The 19,253-nt window shown below is 47.2% G+C and overlaps 1 non-coding gene across 1 annotated transcript; it reads right to left on the bottom strand.

Moving 5' to 3' along the window:
• Positions 1 to 348: 348 nt before the first annotated feature.
• LOC122030725 lies at positions 349 to 455 on the bottom strand. Its single transcript, XR_006125575.1, has one exon. It is a non-coding gene; the product is annotated as a small nucleolar RNA R71 (small nucleolar RNA).
• Positions 456 to 19,253: the final 18,798 nt, after the last annotated feature.

Genomic DNA, 19,253 nt, shown 5'->3' with positions numbered 1-19,253 from the left:
TATGCAGCACCCTATGCAAGAGGTTTTCGATCTAGTATTTCAAGACCTTCAGTGGAAGCTAATAACTTTGAGATCAAACCCGCAATCATATCTATGGTGCAGCAGAACCAATTTGGTGGAGGACCTCATGAAGACCCCAATCAACACTTAGAGGTCTTTTATGAAATATGTGGTACCATGAAAATGAATGGAGTTCCTTCAGATGTAGTTAGATTATTGTTATTTGGGTTTTCTCTAAGAGATAGGGCAAAGCAATGGCTGAATTCTTTGGCCCCTAATAGCATCACCACTTGGGAGCAGTGTGAGCAATAGTTTCTTGATAAGTTCTATCCACCAAGCAAAACAGCTCGTATGAGGAATTTAATTGCAAGCTTCAAGCAAACTGACTCAGAATCTCTTTTTGAAGCATGGGATAGATATAATAGTATGCTCAGACAATGCCCACATCATGGGCTGGAAAGATGGTTAGTGTTGCACACTTTTTATAATGGTATCAATTATCATACCAAAGTGTCCCTTGATTCAGCTGCTGAAGGGGCACTTATGAACAAAAGCTTAGATGAAGCCGAAGAAATCATTGAAAGTGTAGCACAAAATCATCACCAATGGGCAAATGAAAGAAGTGGTGGCTATTCTTCTGTAAACCCAACAATTAAAGCATCAGGGAAGTTTGATGTAGATGCAGTCACTCTTTTGTCTGCAAAATTGGACGCTCTTACAAAGAAATTTGAGAATATGGGAGCTAGTGCTAATATGGTCAATGCTATTAGTACATCTTGTGAAGTATGTGGGAGTTCAGAGCATTCAAATGACTCATGTCCATTGGGAGCTGATCCGGCGGTAAGAATGGGGGACCCATTCTTTGAAGGGTCTCAGCTTGAGGACCGATGAAGGGCTGACTAAGCGGTTAATGGCCACGCCGAGCAGCTGAGTAAGTCCGAGCGGAGCTAGACATAACCCATCCAAGGGTTTGGGTTTTCGACGCCAAGGCAGGAGGATCGAAGGGCCGAGCGGGATGCCGCTCGGCTGGAAACGAAGGGCCGAGCGGGTCGTCCGTCCGGCCAAGATAAGGGCGAGGGTACAAAGGGGGCCGAGCGGGCTATGCGCTCGGCTCGGGATATGGGATATCAGCTAAAGCATGTCTGATGATTAGGCCGTACACAAGATCGCACGATGGAGGACCTTGCCGTCACATCATGGAAAGGTTGATACAGTAGCAATATGACCTCATGGACATCTTCCTGACATATCCATATCTGGGCATGACCCTTCTGACAGACCCATACCTGGGCATGGTCAAAGGCAGGTGGTTACTTTGATTGGTGCGCCCAGGCTTATTCGGGAGGTCTATATAAGGCCTCCATTTCTTCACCGGAGGTATGAAAAATCTTGATCTGGAGACCACCTTCTTGTTATTCCTCGCCTGACTTGAGCGTCGGAGGGCCGTCGCCGGGACACCCCTCCCGGCTCGGTTTTGCTGCAGGTTCACCGGAGCACTCGAGGACCCAGCAAGGAGCGCTGCATCCCCAGCGTTCGTTGACCCTTGGTTCGAACAGGATCAAATTGGCGCCGTCTGTGGGAACGCACCTGTATTCGAACAGGAACAATGGACGAGGCTGGACGACAACACACCGTGACGCTTTCAACAGAAGAACTCGATGCTCTAGTCGAGATGAGGGCCACCAAACTTATGGAGCAAAAACAAAAAGCATCAGCCGAACGGCCGGAGCAACAAGCAACATCTGCGTCTGGTGGCCGAGCGGAAGCACCTCAAGCCACCGTCGCATTCCATCGGGCCTTATTTTGCACCCCTGAAGCCGCACCAGCTCAAAGAGATAGAGGCTCTTCTTCAGACGAAATGCCAAGGCGGGATGACAGGAAGGGGAAAGCTCCCCGAGCGGACTCATCTCTCGAGCGGATCAATCGTCAATTCTCGGAGGTTATTCTACGAGACCCTCTACCCAAGCACTACGTGCCTCTGACGATCGGCGAGTACAACGGAACAACGGACCCGGATGATCATCTGGGCAAGTTTGATAACACGGCTACGCTCCATCAATATACAGATGGAGTAAAGTGCCGCATCTTCCTTACAACTCTCTCGGGATCGGCTCAACGGTGGTTTCGGAGGTTGCCGGATGGATCCATCACTAGCTTCAAGGACTTCCGAACGGCCTTCCTCCACCACTTCGCTAGCAGTCGGCGTTATTAGAAGACAAGTGTCAGCTTGTTTGCCATCAAGCAAGAGTCGAGAGAATCGCTTCGAGCCTACATCCAGCGATTCAACCAAGTGGCGATGGATATCCCAACGGCCACATCGGAGACGATGATGAATGCCTTCACTCAGGGCCTTGTGGATAGGGACTTCTTCCGGTCGCTCATCCGAAAGCCGCCCCGAGATTATGATCATATGCTACATCGGGCCAACGAATACATAAACGTGGAAGAAGCACAAGCCGCTCGGAAAAAGGAAACTCCCACCGAGCGGGCACCTATTCTTGCCGAGCGGAAACAGCACGCCGCTCAGCAGCCACCTAGAGGACCGAAAGCTGAAGCAATCCGATCCCCCCACGCCAGGTCGCACGTACAAGAAGTGGTTGCCGCTCGGCCCAAGCCAAAAAAGAGGTGGACCCCTATGTTCTGCTCCTTCAACCAGACGAATACGCACAACACGAAGGATTGTCGAAGTTTTCCCTTCGTGGCCAATCCTGTTCCCAGGAATGCCGAACGACGGTCTCCTCCCATCGACAGGAGACAAAGGACCCATGAAGCTGACCGGACCCGCACTGAAAGGCGACATCAACAGACACCCGATCGACACCGATCTCCGAGACAGGAGAATCGCCGGGCGTCCAGAGAACGGTCACGACCGTCCTCTCGGGAAGAGGAAAACAGAAGCAATACTTCCCGGGGCGAGATTAACGTTATTGTTGGCGGGCCGACCGGGGGAGATTCCAACCGAGCCAGAAAGGCGGGCGTCCGGCAGCTACAGATCCACGCAGTCGGCTGTAGCCAAGAGCGGGCAAGTGGACCGGAAATCACTTTCGGTCCCAGAGACTTGGAAGGAGTAGAAGTGCCCCACGACGACGCTCTGCTCATTAAAGCGGTAATAGCAAATTATACTGTTCACCGCATATTTGTTGACACAGGGAGCTCGGTCAACATCATATTCAAGAAGGCGTTCGATCAGTTGCAAATTGATCGTGCCGAGCTACTGCCCATGACGACCCCGCTCTACGGGTTTACGGGCAACGAGGTTCAGCCGGTCGGACAGATCCGACTGGCTACCTCACTGGGAGAGGAGCCGCTCAGGAGGACAAGGACAATAAACTTCGTGGTGGTCGACTCTCCCTCGTCCTACAACGTCATTTTGGGACGACCGGCGTTCGGCGAATTCTGAGCGGTTGTCTCAACCTTCCACCAGAAGATAAAGTTCCCCGTGGAGGACAAAGTAGGAGAAGTACGTGGAGATCAGTTAACAGCTCGGCGTTGCTATATAGAGATGGTCCGAGCAGAAGCTTGCTCCGCTCGAAAGGCGCCCCGAATCGAGGTACACGCCATAGCCGAGAAACCTCCTGCTTTAATTTACGATGAAAAGGAGGAAGTTCAGATCCATCCGACCCGATCGGAGGCCACGACTTTTATCGCTTCTGATCTGGAGGGGCAGAAGGAGGAGCTGATCCAATGCCTCCAACGAAATCATGATGTTTTCGTCTGGTCGACACATGAGTTGCCCGGAATTTCGCCGAGCCTAGCGTAGCATGAGTTGCATGTCCGACCGGAGGCTCGACCAGTGAAGCAGAGAAAAAGGGACTTCAGCGCCGAGCAGAATGCCATTATCCGGGCGGAAGTAGAAAAACTTCTGGAGGCCGGCCACATACGCGAGGTGCAGTTCCCGAGCTGGCTGGCCAACGTGGTATTGGTCTCCAAGCCGGGCGGCCAGTGGAGAGTCTGCATCGACTTTCGTGACTTGAACAAAGCATGCCCCAAGGATTTTTATCCCTTGCCCCGAATAGATCAGCTGGTGGACTCTACAGCCGGTTGTGAATTGATTTGCATGCTCGACGCATACCAAGGCTATCATCAGGTGCCGCTCGCCCGCGAAGATCAAGAAAAGGTTAGCTTTGTGACTGCCGACGGCACGTATTGTTACAATGTGATGTCGTTCGGATTAAAGAATGCTGGGGCCACCTATCAACGCTTGATGAACAAAGTGTTCAGGGAGCAGATAGGGCGAAATCTGGAAGTCTACGTGGACGACATTCTTATTAAATCCGCCCGAGCGGCCGATCTTTTCAAGGATATGGAAGAAACCTTCCGAACGCTGCGCAAATACGGAATCAAGCTAAATCCCCAGAAATGCATGTTCGGAGCCAAAGGAGGGCGTTTCTTGGGGTACATAGTGACCGAGCGGGGAATCGAAGCAAATCCCAGCAAGGTGAAAGCTCTGCAAGACATGCCGCCCCCAAGAAATACAAGAGAAGTGCAAAGGTTGACCGGTCGGATAACTGCTTTGTCTAGATTCATCTCCAAAACCGCCGACCGAAACCTTCCATTCTTCAAGATTCTGCGCAAGGCTACCAAGTTCCAGTGGGATGAAGAATGTGACCGAGCATTTGAAGAGTTGAAAACATATCTAAATTCTCTGCCTGTACTGGCCAAGCCGATCGGGGGTGAGTCACTGTATATTTATTTGTCGTCAAAAGAGCATGCTGTAGGCTCAGCACTTGTGAGGGCAAGCGGCGAAGAGCAGCCGGTGTATTTTCTAAGCCACATTTTAAAAGATGCTGAATCTCGTTACACCGGGCTCGAGAAGTTGGCCTTTGCTTTAGTTCTAGCTGCTAGGCGCCTTCGACCGTATTTCTTGGCTCACACCATCATTGTCCGGACGAACAGTCCACTCGGAAGAGTACTGTTAAATCCAGAAGCGTCCGGACGGCTCATCAAGTGGACGACAGAATTAAGTGAATTTGACATCTAATATCAACCCCGCTCGGCGATCAAAGCCCAATCCCTGGCTGATTTTGTGACCGAAGTGCAAAGGCCAGAGCCGGAAGCTGCGTGGAGAATATATATGGATGGGTCCTCCACTCGGCTCGGGAGTGGGATTGGAATATTACTGCTCTCACCTCAAGAAGAGAAGATGCACCTATCCGTCCGGCTGGATTACAAAGCTACCAGCAACGAAGCAGAGTATGAGGCCCTCATAGCCGGATTGCAGGCAGCACGGCATGTAGGGGCTGGTCGGGTGACACTCTATTCGGATTCACAGTTGGCTGCTCAGCAACTTTCTGGTACCTTTGAAATCAACAGTGTTCGGCTTAAACTCTACGTTGAGGCCTTTGAAAAACTCAAAGCTACTTTCCGAGAGGTTCTTATACAGAAGATCCCCCGAACGGAGAACCAGGCAGCAGACGAGTTAGCCAAACTCGCAAGTTCAATAACACCAGTTGCCATTCAGCAACCAATTGAAAAAGTACTGCTGGTGGCACACGTCGATCGGATGCAAGGCCTCACGTTTCCAAGCGACTGGAGGACACCTATTATAGAATTCCTCCGTTCGGGCACCACACCCTCCGATGAATATGCAGCCTGACTCCTCAGGAGAAGAGCCGGTCGGTTTACACTCATTGGAGATCAGCTTTACAAGAAAGCTTTCTCGCGCCCATTGCTGAAATGTGTAAGCTCGGAGGACTCAGCTTACATCCTCCAGGAAGTACATCAAGGATCATGCGGGGGTCATCCGGGCGGGCGCTCATTGGTCAAGAAGATCCTCTTGGCCGGATACTTTTGGCCAACTTTACAAACAGACGCCGCTCGGACAGTATCTACCTGCCTTTCATGCCAGAAGTATCACAACTTCTCCCACCGACCGGCCGAAGAAATGAAGGCGTCAAGCGTTTCATGCCCGTTCGACCAATGGGGAATGGATATTGTCGGTCCATTTCCGATGGCGTCCGGACAAAGGAAATTTTTACTAGTGGCGGTCGACTATTTCTCCAAATGGGTGGAAGCCGAGCCGCTGGCAAAGATCACTGAACAAATGGTTAAAAAATTCATCTGGAAACACATCATTTGTCGTTTCGGCATCCCTCGTCGACTAGTGTCCGACAACGGGCGGCAGTTCACAGGGAAGATGTTAGAGGATTGGTGCAAGAGCTACGGCATTGAGCAACATTTCACATCCGTGGCCTATCCTCAGAGCAACGGTCAAGCTGAAGTGGCCAACCGGGAAATTCTTCGTATCCTGCTCGCTCGGCTCGACCACTTGGGAGGAAGTTGGCCAGATGAAGTGCCGAGCGTTTTATGGGCCATCCGAACAACTCCTAAGGAAGGAACGGGCGTTACACCTTTTCATCTGGTGTACGGAGGTGAAGCGGTCATTCCGGTTGAGGTCGGCATTGAGTCCATCCGGGTCCAGTGTTATGACGAAGGCAACGCCGAGCGGAGGAATATGGAGCTGGATTTGGTCGACGAAGAGCGTGCCAAGGCATCCGTTCGGCTGATGGCGTACCGTCAACAGATGAAGCAAAACTACAACCGGCGCGTCATCCCCCGATCATTCCAGGTCGGCGACCTTGTCTTGAAGAAAGTTAAGCCGGTCGGCGACGTCGGCAAGCTTGAAGCTCCGTGGGCAGGTCCCTTCAAAATCATCGAAAAGCTCCGCTCGGGAGCGTATTATTTGGAGGACGAGGACGGTCGGCAGCTAGATAGGCCGTGGAGCGCGAATCACCTCCAGCCTTACCGGGCGGAGTGAGAGGTGTGCCAATGTAAATCATCCTATGTACTTTTTTCAACTAATACTGGAAATGCAGAAATGAAGAATCAAGAGAACAAATATAAGGCATTGGCAAGAAACGAAGGCCACGAGCCGCTAAGCCGGAGGTAAATGGGTCGAGCCAAGCGCTCGAGGATCAAAGACCCAGTACCTTCCGGATGGAGATAAATTATCCGAGCCAAAATGCTCGAAGCAGACCCTGAGCCGTTCGGCCAGGAGTACGTTCTCCAAGATGGGTAAAAGGGACATATGGATTATCCGAGCCAAGCACCCGAATAAGTGAAGGCCTCCCAGCCGATTAGGTTCGCAAGCAAATGACCCATGCCGTTCGGCCGGGCACAAAGACTGTTCAAGCGCGAGATAAGTTATGAAGGCCAAGGTCGCTCGACCTGGTAAGGAGTTAGCCTTGAAGGCCGTCTAGCCCAGACGTTAAACCGTAGAGCCGCGCCGACCGACTATAAACATCCGCGCCGACGAGCACCGTCGTTAAAGATCGAGAGCCGCGCCGATCGGCTATAAACATCCGCGCCGACGAGCACCGTCGTTAAAGATCGAGAGCCGCGCCGATCGGCTATAAACATCCGCGCTGAAGAGCACCATCGTTAAAGATCGAGAGCCGCGCCGATCGGCTATAAACATCCGCGCCGACGAGCACCTTCGTTAAAGATCGAGAGCCGCGCCGATCGGCTATAAACATCCGCGCCGACGAGCACCGTCGTTAAAGATCGAGAGCTGCGCCGATCGGCTATAAACATCCGCGCCGACGAGCACCGTCGTTAAAGATCGAGAGCCGCGCCGACCGGCTATAAATAACCGCGCCGACGAGCAACGTCGTTAAAGATCGAGAGCCGCACCGATCGGCTATAAACATCCGCGCCGACGAGCTCATGATCGTTCACAAGTACCAGATTGATTAATGCCGGTCGGCCGTCGGTTTGCCAATACTTCGCGTGCACTGAATGCAAGCAGTATGGTTGAGCGCTAAGTGCAAACAATATGGTTAAGCGCTAAGTGATTTTGAGGAAGCGAGTCAATTGATTAACCCGATCGGTCGCTTAGTAGGAAACCCGGGGAGCCTAACAGATTATACGAATGAGCAGCAACGCATTAAAAAGGGGCAATGAAAGGCAAACAAAGAATACAAGGCGCATAAGGGAGCCGAACGGCATGTACAATAAAGTTTTTGCATCCGCCGAGCGGATGAAATACAAAAAGCACTTGAAAGAACTCGCCTCACTCCGGGTCTTCAAAATTAAAAAAGGCGTCCGGGATGTCATCAATCATGGCCGCCAGGTCGGAGGCGGGAATATGCATTCCCTCGGGAAGGTGGCCACCCTTCTTCAGGTACGCCAGGGTGACCTTGACCGCTTCGGCGAATGTAGAAGAGACATTGTCGCCAAACTTCGCGCCGAACCGCTCCGAGTGGAGATATTCTTGGCACGCCGCTGCTAACGACTCGGCTCTCCCTCCTTATACCTTTTAAGCACCGCCCGGGAGGCAATTAGGGAATCTTGGACTGCCTTCAAGTCCATCGCAGCTTTTGTGTGTTCGGCCGAACGGATCTCCCGCTCGGCATTCAGCTCGGCCTCTAGCTTTTTAGATTGTTGATCTAAGGCACGGACTTCAACTTTCATTTTATCCAGATCAGCAATCGCCCGCCTCTTCTGGCCACTGGCGCGTTTCACGTCCCCGTCCCGCTTCTTCACCAAGTCTTCGAGTCGGGCCACCTCTGCAGCCAGATCAGCAGCCTTCTTCTGTTCGGCCTCGAGAGTTTGTTTCTCCCGCTCGGCCGATGGACCCCCTGATACTTGGAGTTTTTCCAGGAGATCCTCCAGCTCGGCCAGCCGGTGGCTGGTGGCGATTTGCTCAGCCCAACGCTGTAAGGAAATAATAAAATCAGGAGTCAAACAATAGCATGGCACATGAAGAAAGATGAATTTACCTGTGTGGCCTGCTGCATATTGTTATCGCCGAGCTGCTTGGGCGTCATGAGGGCAACCTGAATCTGGGCGTCCTCAAAAAGCTTGGCGAGCGGACCCGTCAAGGTTATTTCGTGAACAGGGCTCGATGGCCGATCGGCAGACAGTAAATATTCCTCCGATGGGAATCGGAGGGTGGTCTTGATGGTCGGATGGCCGGACGGCGCTTCTTCAGTTGCAGCCGCTTGTTGCGAAGACTCCCCTATGGTGGAAGTTTCGCCCAACCGACGTAAACGGCGACGAGTCCGGGGAGGAGAGCCGGAAGGCTGTGCGGTAGGCGAGGCCGCTGGAGTCCCGATCTGTGATGGCGTGCGAGCAGGCGAAGTTACGCCGATCGGCACCTGTGGTGCTCCCTCTTGTGGTGGCGGAAGGCTGGAGTCCCTTCGACGCTTTCGCCGAACTTCCAGCGGTGGATCCCCGACTTGAGGGACCCCCAGCTCGGCGGGGGCTGAGGAAACAGGATCCGCCTCAACCTCCGTTGAAGCGGATGGGGCAGCATCTGTTTCAGGGGCGGACTGCGCCCCCCCTCTCCCGCATCTGCCGGGCGGCTGGGGATGAGACCCCGCTCGGCGAGCTCCTTTTTGGTGGCCGCCTCAATTTCCACGGCCTTCAGTTTCAGATGAGCGGTAGCCTTGGAGCGCCACATGACTTCAGCTGCAATAGAAGAAATTAAAATCAGTTAGATAAAAAAGGTGAAGGGAGTAAAGAGTCTCTTACCCATGCGGTAGGGGAGATTGGCCCGAACGGGAGATAATCCGAAAATGTACAACACCCCCTTGAGAAGCAACTGGTCGATTTTGTACCGCTGACCGGAGTTCGCCGCATGAAGGTAGGCCGGATTGCTTCTGAATTTGCCGAGCTCCGGCTGGGTCGGCACGGCGGTCTGCCATTTGGTTCGAAATGCTGGCCGCTCGGGAAGTCGGATATAGAAGAAAAATTCCTTCCAGTGCTTGTTGGAGGTCGGCATATTATCAAAAAATTTAAAGCCTATTCTACTCTGGAAAATGAAAGTGCCCAACTCGGATTGTTTAGGGTAGAAAAAGAAGTGGAATATTTTGGGGTCAAGAGGGATACTTTGCAGTTTAAAGAGGACGACCACCCCGCTCAGCAGCCTAAAGGAATTCGGCACAAGTTGGCCGAGCGGGATGCGAAAATAGTTGCAAACCTCTAAAATAAAGGGATGGGTAGGAAATCTAAGGCCGCCCTGGAATTGGTCTAGAAAAAAACAAATGGTGCCGATCGGGGGGTCATGGGGCCGGTCAGTCGGGTTGGCTACAACTATTTCATAGTTATCGGGAATCCCATATGTCCGAACAAGGCGCCGAGCACCGTCCTCATCAAACCGACTCTCCATGGTCAGGTACCAAGGGCCGTGAACACCAACAGCGGGTTCGGAGGAGCTTGCCATCTCGAAGGAGCAAAAAGACAGCGAGAAATCGAAGGAATGGGAACAAAGGAGGCAGAACAAGTTGGGAAGGCCTTGTAAGGGAAGGGAGAAGCTTACTGAGGGAAGGTAGACAGAAAGGATCACCAAAGAGTCGAAGACCACCAAGAGGCGAGAGCTGGGACGGCCGGAATGATGCAGCAGCAGCGGGCACCTACGACGGAGAATACGCGATGAAACAGAAAATGCGGCGTAAAAGGCGAAGACGAGGGCTTTATACTAACGAGGCTGGTCAGCCTCGTCCGTCGGATGCAGGTCACGGAAGACGAAGTCATCATCTAGCCGTCCGTTTCAAAATGACCAGCGTCCCATCGTACGGATCATCACCGCCACGCGAGAAGAGCCACGTGGCGCTCTGTCGCCAGGCACAATTAATGCGCCCATACCGCGCATGCTTCGACTTAATGGAGAAGATTTGCGTGATTTTCGAGAAGATCTAGACAAGCAAACATCCATGTTGAGTGACAAGACAACCGGAATGAAGAGCCGAACGGCTGAATTTGACAGAAGGGCCGAACGGCCCCAGGGATATTATAAGCTACGGAAAGGCGGCGACCGCCCGCTCGGACACATATAGTCCAGTCAGTCGGACTCACTGCCTCCTTCGACTAGACTTGAAGGTAAGGCAAGTGATCCGGCGGTAAGAATGGGGGACCCATTCTTTGAAGGGTCTCAGCTTGAGGACCGATGAAGGGCTGACTAAGCGGTTAATGGCCACGCCGAGCAGCTGAGTAAGTCCGAGCGGAGCTAGACATAACCCATCCAAGGGTTTGGGTTTCCGACGCCAAGGCAGGAGGATCGAAGGGCCGAGCGGGATGCCGCTCGGCTGGAAACGAAGGGCCGAGCGGGTCGTCCGTCCGGCCAAGATAAGGGCGAGGGTACAAAGGGGGCCGAGCGGCCTATGCGCTCGGCTCGGGATATGAGATATCAGCTAAAGCATGTCTGATGATTAGGCCGTACACAAGATCGCACGATGGAGGACCTTGTCGTCACATCATGGAAAGGTTGATACAGTAGCAGTATGGCCTCATGGACATCTTCCTGACATATCCATATCTGGGCATGGCCCTTCTGACAGACCCATACCTGGGCATGGTCAAAGGCAGGTGGTTACTTTGATTGGTGCGCCCAGGCTTCTTCGGGAGGTCTATATAAGGCCTCCATTTCTTCACCGGAGGTATGAAAAATCTTGATCTGGAGACCACCTTCTTGTTATTCCTCGCCTGACTTGAGCGTCGGAGGGCCATCGCCGGGACACCCCTCCCGGCTCGATTTTGCTGCAGGTTCACCGGAGCACTCGAGGACCCAGCAAGGAGCGCCGCATCCCCAGCGTTCGTTGACCCTTGGTTTGAACAGGATCAGGAGCTATCACTGCACAAATCAATCAACTTGAACAATGTGATGCAATCATGAGTTACAATCAAAGGCAGAACAACCCATACTCAAATACTTATAACCCTGGATGGAAGAGTCATCCAAATTTTTCTTACAGAAATAATCAAGATCAAGGACCATCTATGGGGGCAAGACCAAATTTCCAAGTTGGGCAACAAAATTTTCAACATCTATCTTCTCAAGGCTTACCAAAGTCAAATGTTGAAAAGATGCTTGAAGAAATTATCTCAAGTCAGAATGAAATGAAGCAAGATTTAGCAAAGCTCATTCAGAGAATGGATAATTCTGAAAAGCATCAAAAGATCCAGGATAGTCAAATTGCCCAACTAGCTTCCTCTTCATCCAGAGTACCAGGACAAGTTCCAGGAAAACCTGATGTGAATCCTATGGAGCATTGCAATAGAATTGAGCTTAGGAGCGGACGGACCTTGGGAGACTCTCAAGCGACTGCTTCAAAAGGGATACAAAAAGAAGAAGAGCTCTCTCCTCCTACACCAAATCAGATTCAAGCTAATGAGGAGAGTACCATTGAGGTTGAAGAAACTCTTCCACTGAACCATCAGAGCAAAGCTTTCCCTTTTCCTCAAAGACTTACAATGCTCAAGAAAGATGAAGAATTTGACAAGTTTCTAGAAAAAGTTAAGGAAATTTGTGTAGAGGTACCTCTTATCGATGCTATTCTACAAATGCCTAGATTTGCCAAATTCCTGAAGGATCTCATGTCAAATAAGAGAAGAATAGGAGAGGTCGAGACCATTGCGCTTAGTGAGGAATGTAGTGCTATTTTTGAAAAGAACACTTCTCCAAAACTGAAGGACCCAGGGAGCTTTTATATTCCTTGCAACATAGGAAAAGAATTTTTTGAAAAAGCTTTCTGTGATTTGGGGGCGAGTGTTAGCCTTATTCCCTATTCAATTTGTAATAAATTAGGTCTCAAAAACATTAAACTTACTACTATGGCACTTCAACTTGCCGATCATTCCTGCAGGAACCCTTTGGGTATTATAGAAGATGTGCCAGTAGAGGTGGATGGGAATGTTATTCCCACAGATTTTGTTGTTTTGGACATGGAAGAGGACCCTAGGATTCCTATCATATTAGGAAGACCTTTCCTTGTTACAGCTGGAGCTATAATTGATGTCAAAAATCATAAGCTTTCTTTGGTAATTGGTAAGGAAAAGTTAGAATATGATTTATCTAATATCTCTAACCATGTCTCGTCTCTTTTAAATGCTTGTAGCAGGACAAGCATTTATAAACTTGAGGAATGGAATTTCCATCCTCATGGAAGGCCACCAAACGAAGGAGACAATGTGGTGGAAGATGTTGGGAGAAGATCTCCCAACAAAAATGAAAAGTATATCTGTCCTCCAAGGGCGAGGAAAAGAAGCGAATGATAAAGTTTGGTCGAGCTAAAGACCTTAAACAAGTGCTTCTTGGGAGGCAACCCAAGGGTTCTTTTAGTTAGTTTTGATTTGTATCTAAATTTCTTTTAGTTTGATGCATTCTTTTGATTTTGTTTTCAGGTTAGGTGCAAAACGGAGCTCGGCCGTGTGCTATACACGGCTAGGCAAAAGTTGTAGAGAAGGGAAGTGCTTAGGCTGTGTCATCCAGACACGGCCGTGTAGCATCTTCCGAGGAGAAAAGGATCTAGGCCGTGTCTCAAACACGGCCATGTAAAGAATCCCGAGAGGAAAGATGGAGAGGCCGTGTCCCAGACACGGCCGTGCGAGGAATCCAGAGAAGGAAGAGGGGGAGGCCGTGTAGATCTACACGGCCCGTGTAGGAGAACTATTAAAGTCTTTCTTCTACCTCACACGGGCAGATCTTGGTCGTGTTCCGCACACCCCCAACTCTCCAAAACATCTTTCTCTCTCCCAATCTCTTAAAAACTCCTCTCTAATCTCTCAAGATCTCTTAGATCCGGATTCTCCTCTTCACTTTTCATCCTCCTAACCTAAGATCTTTGCTCTTTGAAGTTTTGTTCTTTGAGTTTCATTCTTCCAACCCTTGATAACTTTTCCCCTATCTAAACTCATCAAGATGTCCAACATTTTGAAGAAACTTCGCAAAAGAGGTGGTGGATCCAGTGGGGACAAAGAGAAGGAGCCATCGAAGGACAAGGGAAAACAACCAGTGAAGGGCAAAGGCAAAAGGACTTCACGCAACGAAGGTAATGACAATGAATTCAACATCGTGTTTAGAAATGATGATCAAGTAACTAGATTTGCAATTCTTGTCAATAGAAAGATAGTGTGTACTAGATATATGGACCCAACTGTTCTTGATATGCTTGGAATTAGGGAAGATGTAGATTTGATGATTGGTTTTTTAGATTGGGGTGATATTATGTACACACATTTGCCTACATATCCTCGTCTTGTTTTGGAATTTTTAAGTTCATTGGATGTCCATTTTACTAATGAAGATGATTATTTTGGAAAAATCTCATTTAGACTAATGAATCAAGAATTTCTATGGACATTTAGTGACTTTAATTCTTGTTTTGGAATAACCACCGGTAGCCCTCGTAGGTTTGATCCAAGGTTTAATTGGAATCATTTTTGGAATGCAATAACTGGGTTAGGTCAACCTTATGAGCCTTCAAGTGCTAAGGCCTCCAATATGGAAAACCCCATCTTTAGGTATCTACATAGAGTCATGAGTAAACCTATTTTTGGTAGGGGAGAGAGTGATGGGGTGGTTAAAAAGATAGAGCTTTATGCTTTATGGGCTATGCTTTATAAGGTTGAATTTGATTCTGGTTTTCATTTTGTTCAAACCTTATTAAGATCTGCTAGGGCATCATTGGGATCAATTGTTTTTGGTGGTTTGATTACCCGAATAGCTTATAATTTAAATCTTGATGTTGATGGGTTGGAAATAATTCATGGTAATGACATGATTGACATTGATGCATGTCTTGCTATGAAAATGATCGTTCGGGATGAGAATGGTTTCGTGTTTCCTAGGAGGAGTGGTTCTCCTTTACCCCTTCCTTTTCCTGAACGAACTACTATCCGTAACCCGGCTAATTGGGTAATTTCTGAGTTGGATTTTGAGGATAACCCTTCTATACCTGGAGACACTGAGCCACATCATGAGCCCCCGTCATTTGGACACCCGCAGCCTTCTAGTTTTATGGAGCCTGCTAGGCATTCTTTTGCATATGGCACGGGATCTTCTAGGTTTGATTTTTCAGATTTTCGTGCGTCTCTAGAGTCACTTCATGAGAAGCAAGATGCCCAATGAAAAATGTTGGAGGGTCGCTTCTCTTTATCTGATGATCAGTTTAGGGAGGTACAAAATCATCTTCAGTTTACGAGGAATTTTCAAGGTCAAGTGGCTGAGTTTGTGCTGGATTATGATACTGATCAGGCTAGGATGAGAGATTTTATGCAGAGCATGACACTTACTAGCCAACAAGTAGATGCTTTATATGAGTATCATAGATCTTTGGGTGAGATTCCAGGTTTTCCTAGTTTTCCTATTGGCCAACCACGTCGTAGACCCCCTTTTCCTCGTCCACCTCCACCTCCTCCACCATATTGATTTCATCGGGACGATGAAAAGTTTAAGTCTGGGGGGGTGTCATGTATTGTTTAGTTTGGTTTTCAGTTTTTAGTTTTTGTTAGTTTTTCATGTTGGTTCTTATTTTCATTGCTTGTTGCTTTATTTTGCTTGTTTTTGAAATACTCATGGCAAAAAAATTTTTGAGAACATCAAATCTTCACTTATATGCTTTCTTGGATTCAAGTGAAATGTTAGCACGATTATTGTCTTGATTCATGATGTTTGAATGATGCTAGTAGTAAACGTTGTGTAGTTCTTTTTTCTATCTTGGGAAGCATCAATAAGCTAAGTATATTATGGTGATGAGTTTTAGTTTTGGTTCGACCTTAAGGATTTTATCTTCACTACACTTGTGCTTGATGCTTGAATAGTTGATGTCATTGAAATAGTCATGATTCATCTTGTTTGCTTAGTACTTGGTTTCCATGGTGATTTCTCAACTTTGATTTTGGTTACTGGATGAAGCTCAAATCATTAAAGCTCATTTGGAAAAATCAAAATATCCCAACATGTGTGCTAAAAGTACATTTGTGAATAAGTTTTGCACAATGCAAACACTTATAAAAAAATAAAAAAAAATAAGAGAAAAAAGGGATATAAAAAATAGTTGTCATGAGTGGAATCTAGCAAGTCACCCCTTTGAGACCGAGTTAGGTTACTGGGGAAATGACTGCTTAGCTTCTCTTGATATTGAGCACACCTTTGAGACCTTGGGTTAGTTGAGAAATATGAACCAAGTGAATGGTGAGTAAGTGCCTATCACTGGTTACTTGTCTTTCACTGGAAACATTAGGAATTCAAATTTGATGACGACTTGACTAGGACATGGATTGAAACTTGAAGGGTGTTGAGTTACTTTTACACTGTGCATAAGATTCTTATGCTTGAACCATACTTTACTTGTTTCCATGATCAAGCTTGTTAATGAAACTTTTTGATAGAATTAGGAAAGTGCACTAGGTTTTATGAATGTGTTGTAGAACATATGAATTTAGACTGCAGCATTTTGCTTGAGGACAAGCAAAGGTTTAAGTCTAGGGGTGTGATGTGCGTAGATTATATACTCTTTTATGCATGTTTTTACGCACATTTACATACTTTGAGCATGCTTGATCTATGCATTTTTATACTTCCAGCTTTCCTTTTAGCATATTTACTCTTTTGGTTCGGAGATCTGCTTTTTGTGCATTTTCTGTACACAGGAGTCGAAATTGGTGAAGATTAAGTGTCCTTGAGCAAGCTTGGAAGTGATTGAAGGGAGAAAGAGCATCGGGCCGTGTACCATACATGGCCGTGTGGTCCTAACAGGAAGGGAAGAGGACATGGCCGTGTGAATCCCACACGACCGTGTCTTGATTTGAAGAAATCAGAGCAAAAGCCCTACATGGCCGTGTAGATCTACATGGCCGTGTGGAGTTTCCGGAGGCCAAGCAGATGGTGGCCATGTGCACCACACGGCCGTGTGGATTTTCCAGAGACCAAGCAAGTGGCGGTCGTGTGCACCACACGGCTGTGTAGCATTTCCAGAGAGCAGGAGGGCCTTGGCCGTGTGCACCACACGGCCGTGCAGCATTGGCAGAGAAGGAACTGGACATGGCCGTGTGGATCTCACACGGCCGTGTCGTGGGGCTGTGTGGCGCCCGATTTCCTCCTCTATTTAATCCTTCCTTCATGAATTGAAAGGGGATCTCTCCCCCTTTTGGGAGAAGGCAAGATTTGGTGGTTTCCTCCCATTCTTGGGAGAATTTCTGGGCGATTCTAAAGGAGATCTTGACGATTTCGACTCCGGAGTGAGGATTGGATCCGAAGACGAGGCTTCTTCGTAGATAAGTTTTCTCTTTCCCCCTCTTCTTGGTTTCTTGGATTGGGGATTTAAGAAATGCTTGTAATCTTTATTTCTTCGGGTTTTCTTCCTCGATTCATGGAGTAGATCTTGTATTCTAGGATTAAGGGAGTATTTGTATGATAGATTGATGTAATCTCTTATGGATTTGCCATTTTCTTGTTTCAATGACATTGTCTTGCTTGTATCAATTAGATCTTGAATGATTGATGGTGATTTGTGCTTAATTCTCATTCTTGATTGATTGTTTGGATTTCTTGTGGACTTTGTAAAGATAAACCCTCACTCGATCATCCGAGGGATCCACGTGACAGGTGCAAGCCCGTGTAAGGACGTTTGAGAGATAATCTTGAAGAGGAAATAGGAATATTCAAGAGAGTAGGATGGATTTTGTGATTAGTTTCTTGTATCTTGATAGATTAATAAGTTGTGGGCTTCTATGTTGATATCCGAGGAAGGCATAGTAATAGGTGCGCTTCTGTGTAAGGACAACGTAGGTTCACGTCTAATTGATCATGTTTAGATACATTTCTCAGTCCTTAGCCGGTTATTTATTGCAAGAGAGAACCGGCAACTTTCTACAAGTGTTCGACGATTGAGGGAAAAGAATTAGTGAACCATTTACATTCAAGAAATCTTACAAAGAAACCGAAACTCCTAGAATCTCCCTTTATCATAACCCAAAACACTAAACTCTTGTTTGTTGATCTTTAATATTAGATTTGTTTACCCTTACTTTGCATTTGAAACGATTGGATAGTTGTTTAGCTAATTCGCATTGAGACATTTCTAGTGCTTATTCCAGTCCCTGTGGATACGATAATCTTTTATATTACTTACGACATTTCCGTACACTTGCGGATCGTAACAGGTGCCTCAGATAGACGTTCATCTAAGGCAACTTTTGTATTTTCACCCTTGCAAAAAGTCTTAGTTTAAATAACAAACCATAACCTACAACATAGAATTAGCACAATTAAATATAGGGGATTATTAATTAGATCATATCTTCCTAAGACTAGGATATAGTCATGGGCTAAGTTTAGGCTTCTAAAATGGACTTAAATTGGACTAGCGCTTACAGTACCATCAGGACTAGTCCTCACTAGATTACTCTCCTCCAATGACTTATCTCACTTTCCATTTATAGTCGTTTGACTTATCTTTTGACCCACCAGGTCTTCTCTCCAGTTGTTAGGTCTGCAAACCCAACTGAATTTCGGCCAACTGTTAGGTTCCGCAAACCCAGCTTGACTTCCTGTTAGATATCAAGTCCTCCAGACCTATCTGGGCTTTCCACTAGCTATCAGATCCAACAGACCTTGCTGGATTTCAGCCTGGTGTCAGGTCATTTAGACCCGTCAAGTCCTGCACACTTGATAAGAATATTAGGTCACACAAAACCTAACTTAAACTATTTTTCATTCATCAAAACATAAGTTTGACCATTGATTCCAACTACACCAACATTACTTGCCACATACAAGGGTCGTTCCCCTCAAAAGTGCTATGCACAGTCTACACAAGGTCTTAAAAGAATACTCGATATCAAGAGAAATATGACAAATATTTTCCCAGTTATCTAACTCAGTCTCAAATGAGTATCTTGTCAGTTTTCACTCACGATAATTATTTTTTTATCCATTATATCTTTCCTCTCATATATATATATTTTTTTGTAAAGAATCATGCTCTCTTTTTCACTATGATCGTTTTCTCTCATTTTTTCCTTTCTCTGAGATATTGATTTTTCCAAATGAGTATCATGAACTTAGTTTATCTAATAACCAAAATACAGTTGAGGGGTCATTTAAAAAATAAGAGTACTAGTCTAGTCCTATGAATCATGATTATCATTATCAAAATTAAGAATAAGTGTAGAGAGATCCTAAACAACAGGCCAACATCAAAACTTTTATGGTAACATTACAGCCCAAGTCATGCTACTATTGATAGAAGAAAATAACTCACTAAGTATACTAGCATATTATCACAAAAGCATCAAGTCTATCATGCTAGAAGTACGCTATAATAAACAAACAAGTGAATGCAAGATGACATGTGATAATGGAACAAGAAAATTTTTATGATGCAAAGCAAAAAGAAACATGACCAAACAAAATATAACACAATCTGAACTAGAAACTTACTGAACTAAACTAATATATTTACATCCCCCAAACTTGGAATCTTCATTGTCTCAATGAAAACAAAAATTTAATATAGAGGAGGAGAAAAATC

The sequence above is a fragment of the Zingiber officinale genome, chromosome 10B (genome assembly GCF_018446385.1).
Source record: "Zingiber officinale cultivar Zhangliang chromosome 10B, Zo_v1.1, whole genome shotgun sequence".
In the NCBI taxonomy this organism is placed as follows: Eukaryota; Viridiplantae; Streptophyta; class Magnoliopsida; order Zingiberales; family Zingiberaceae; genus Zingiber; species Zingiber officinale.
This window is presented reverse-complemented; position numbering and strand designations above follow the sequence as displayed.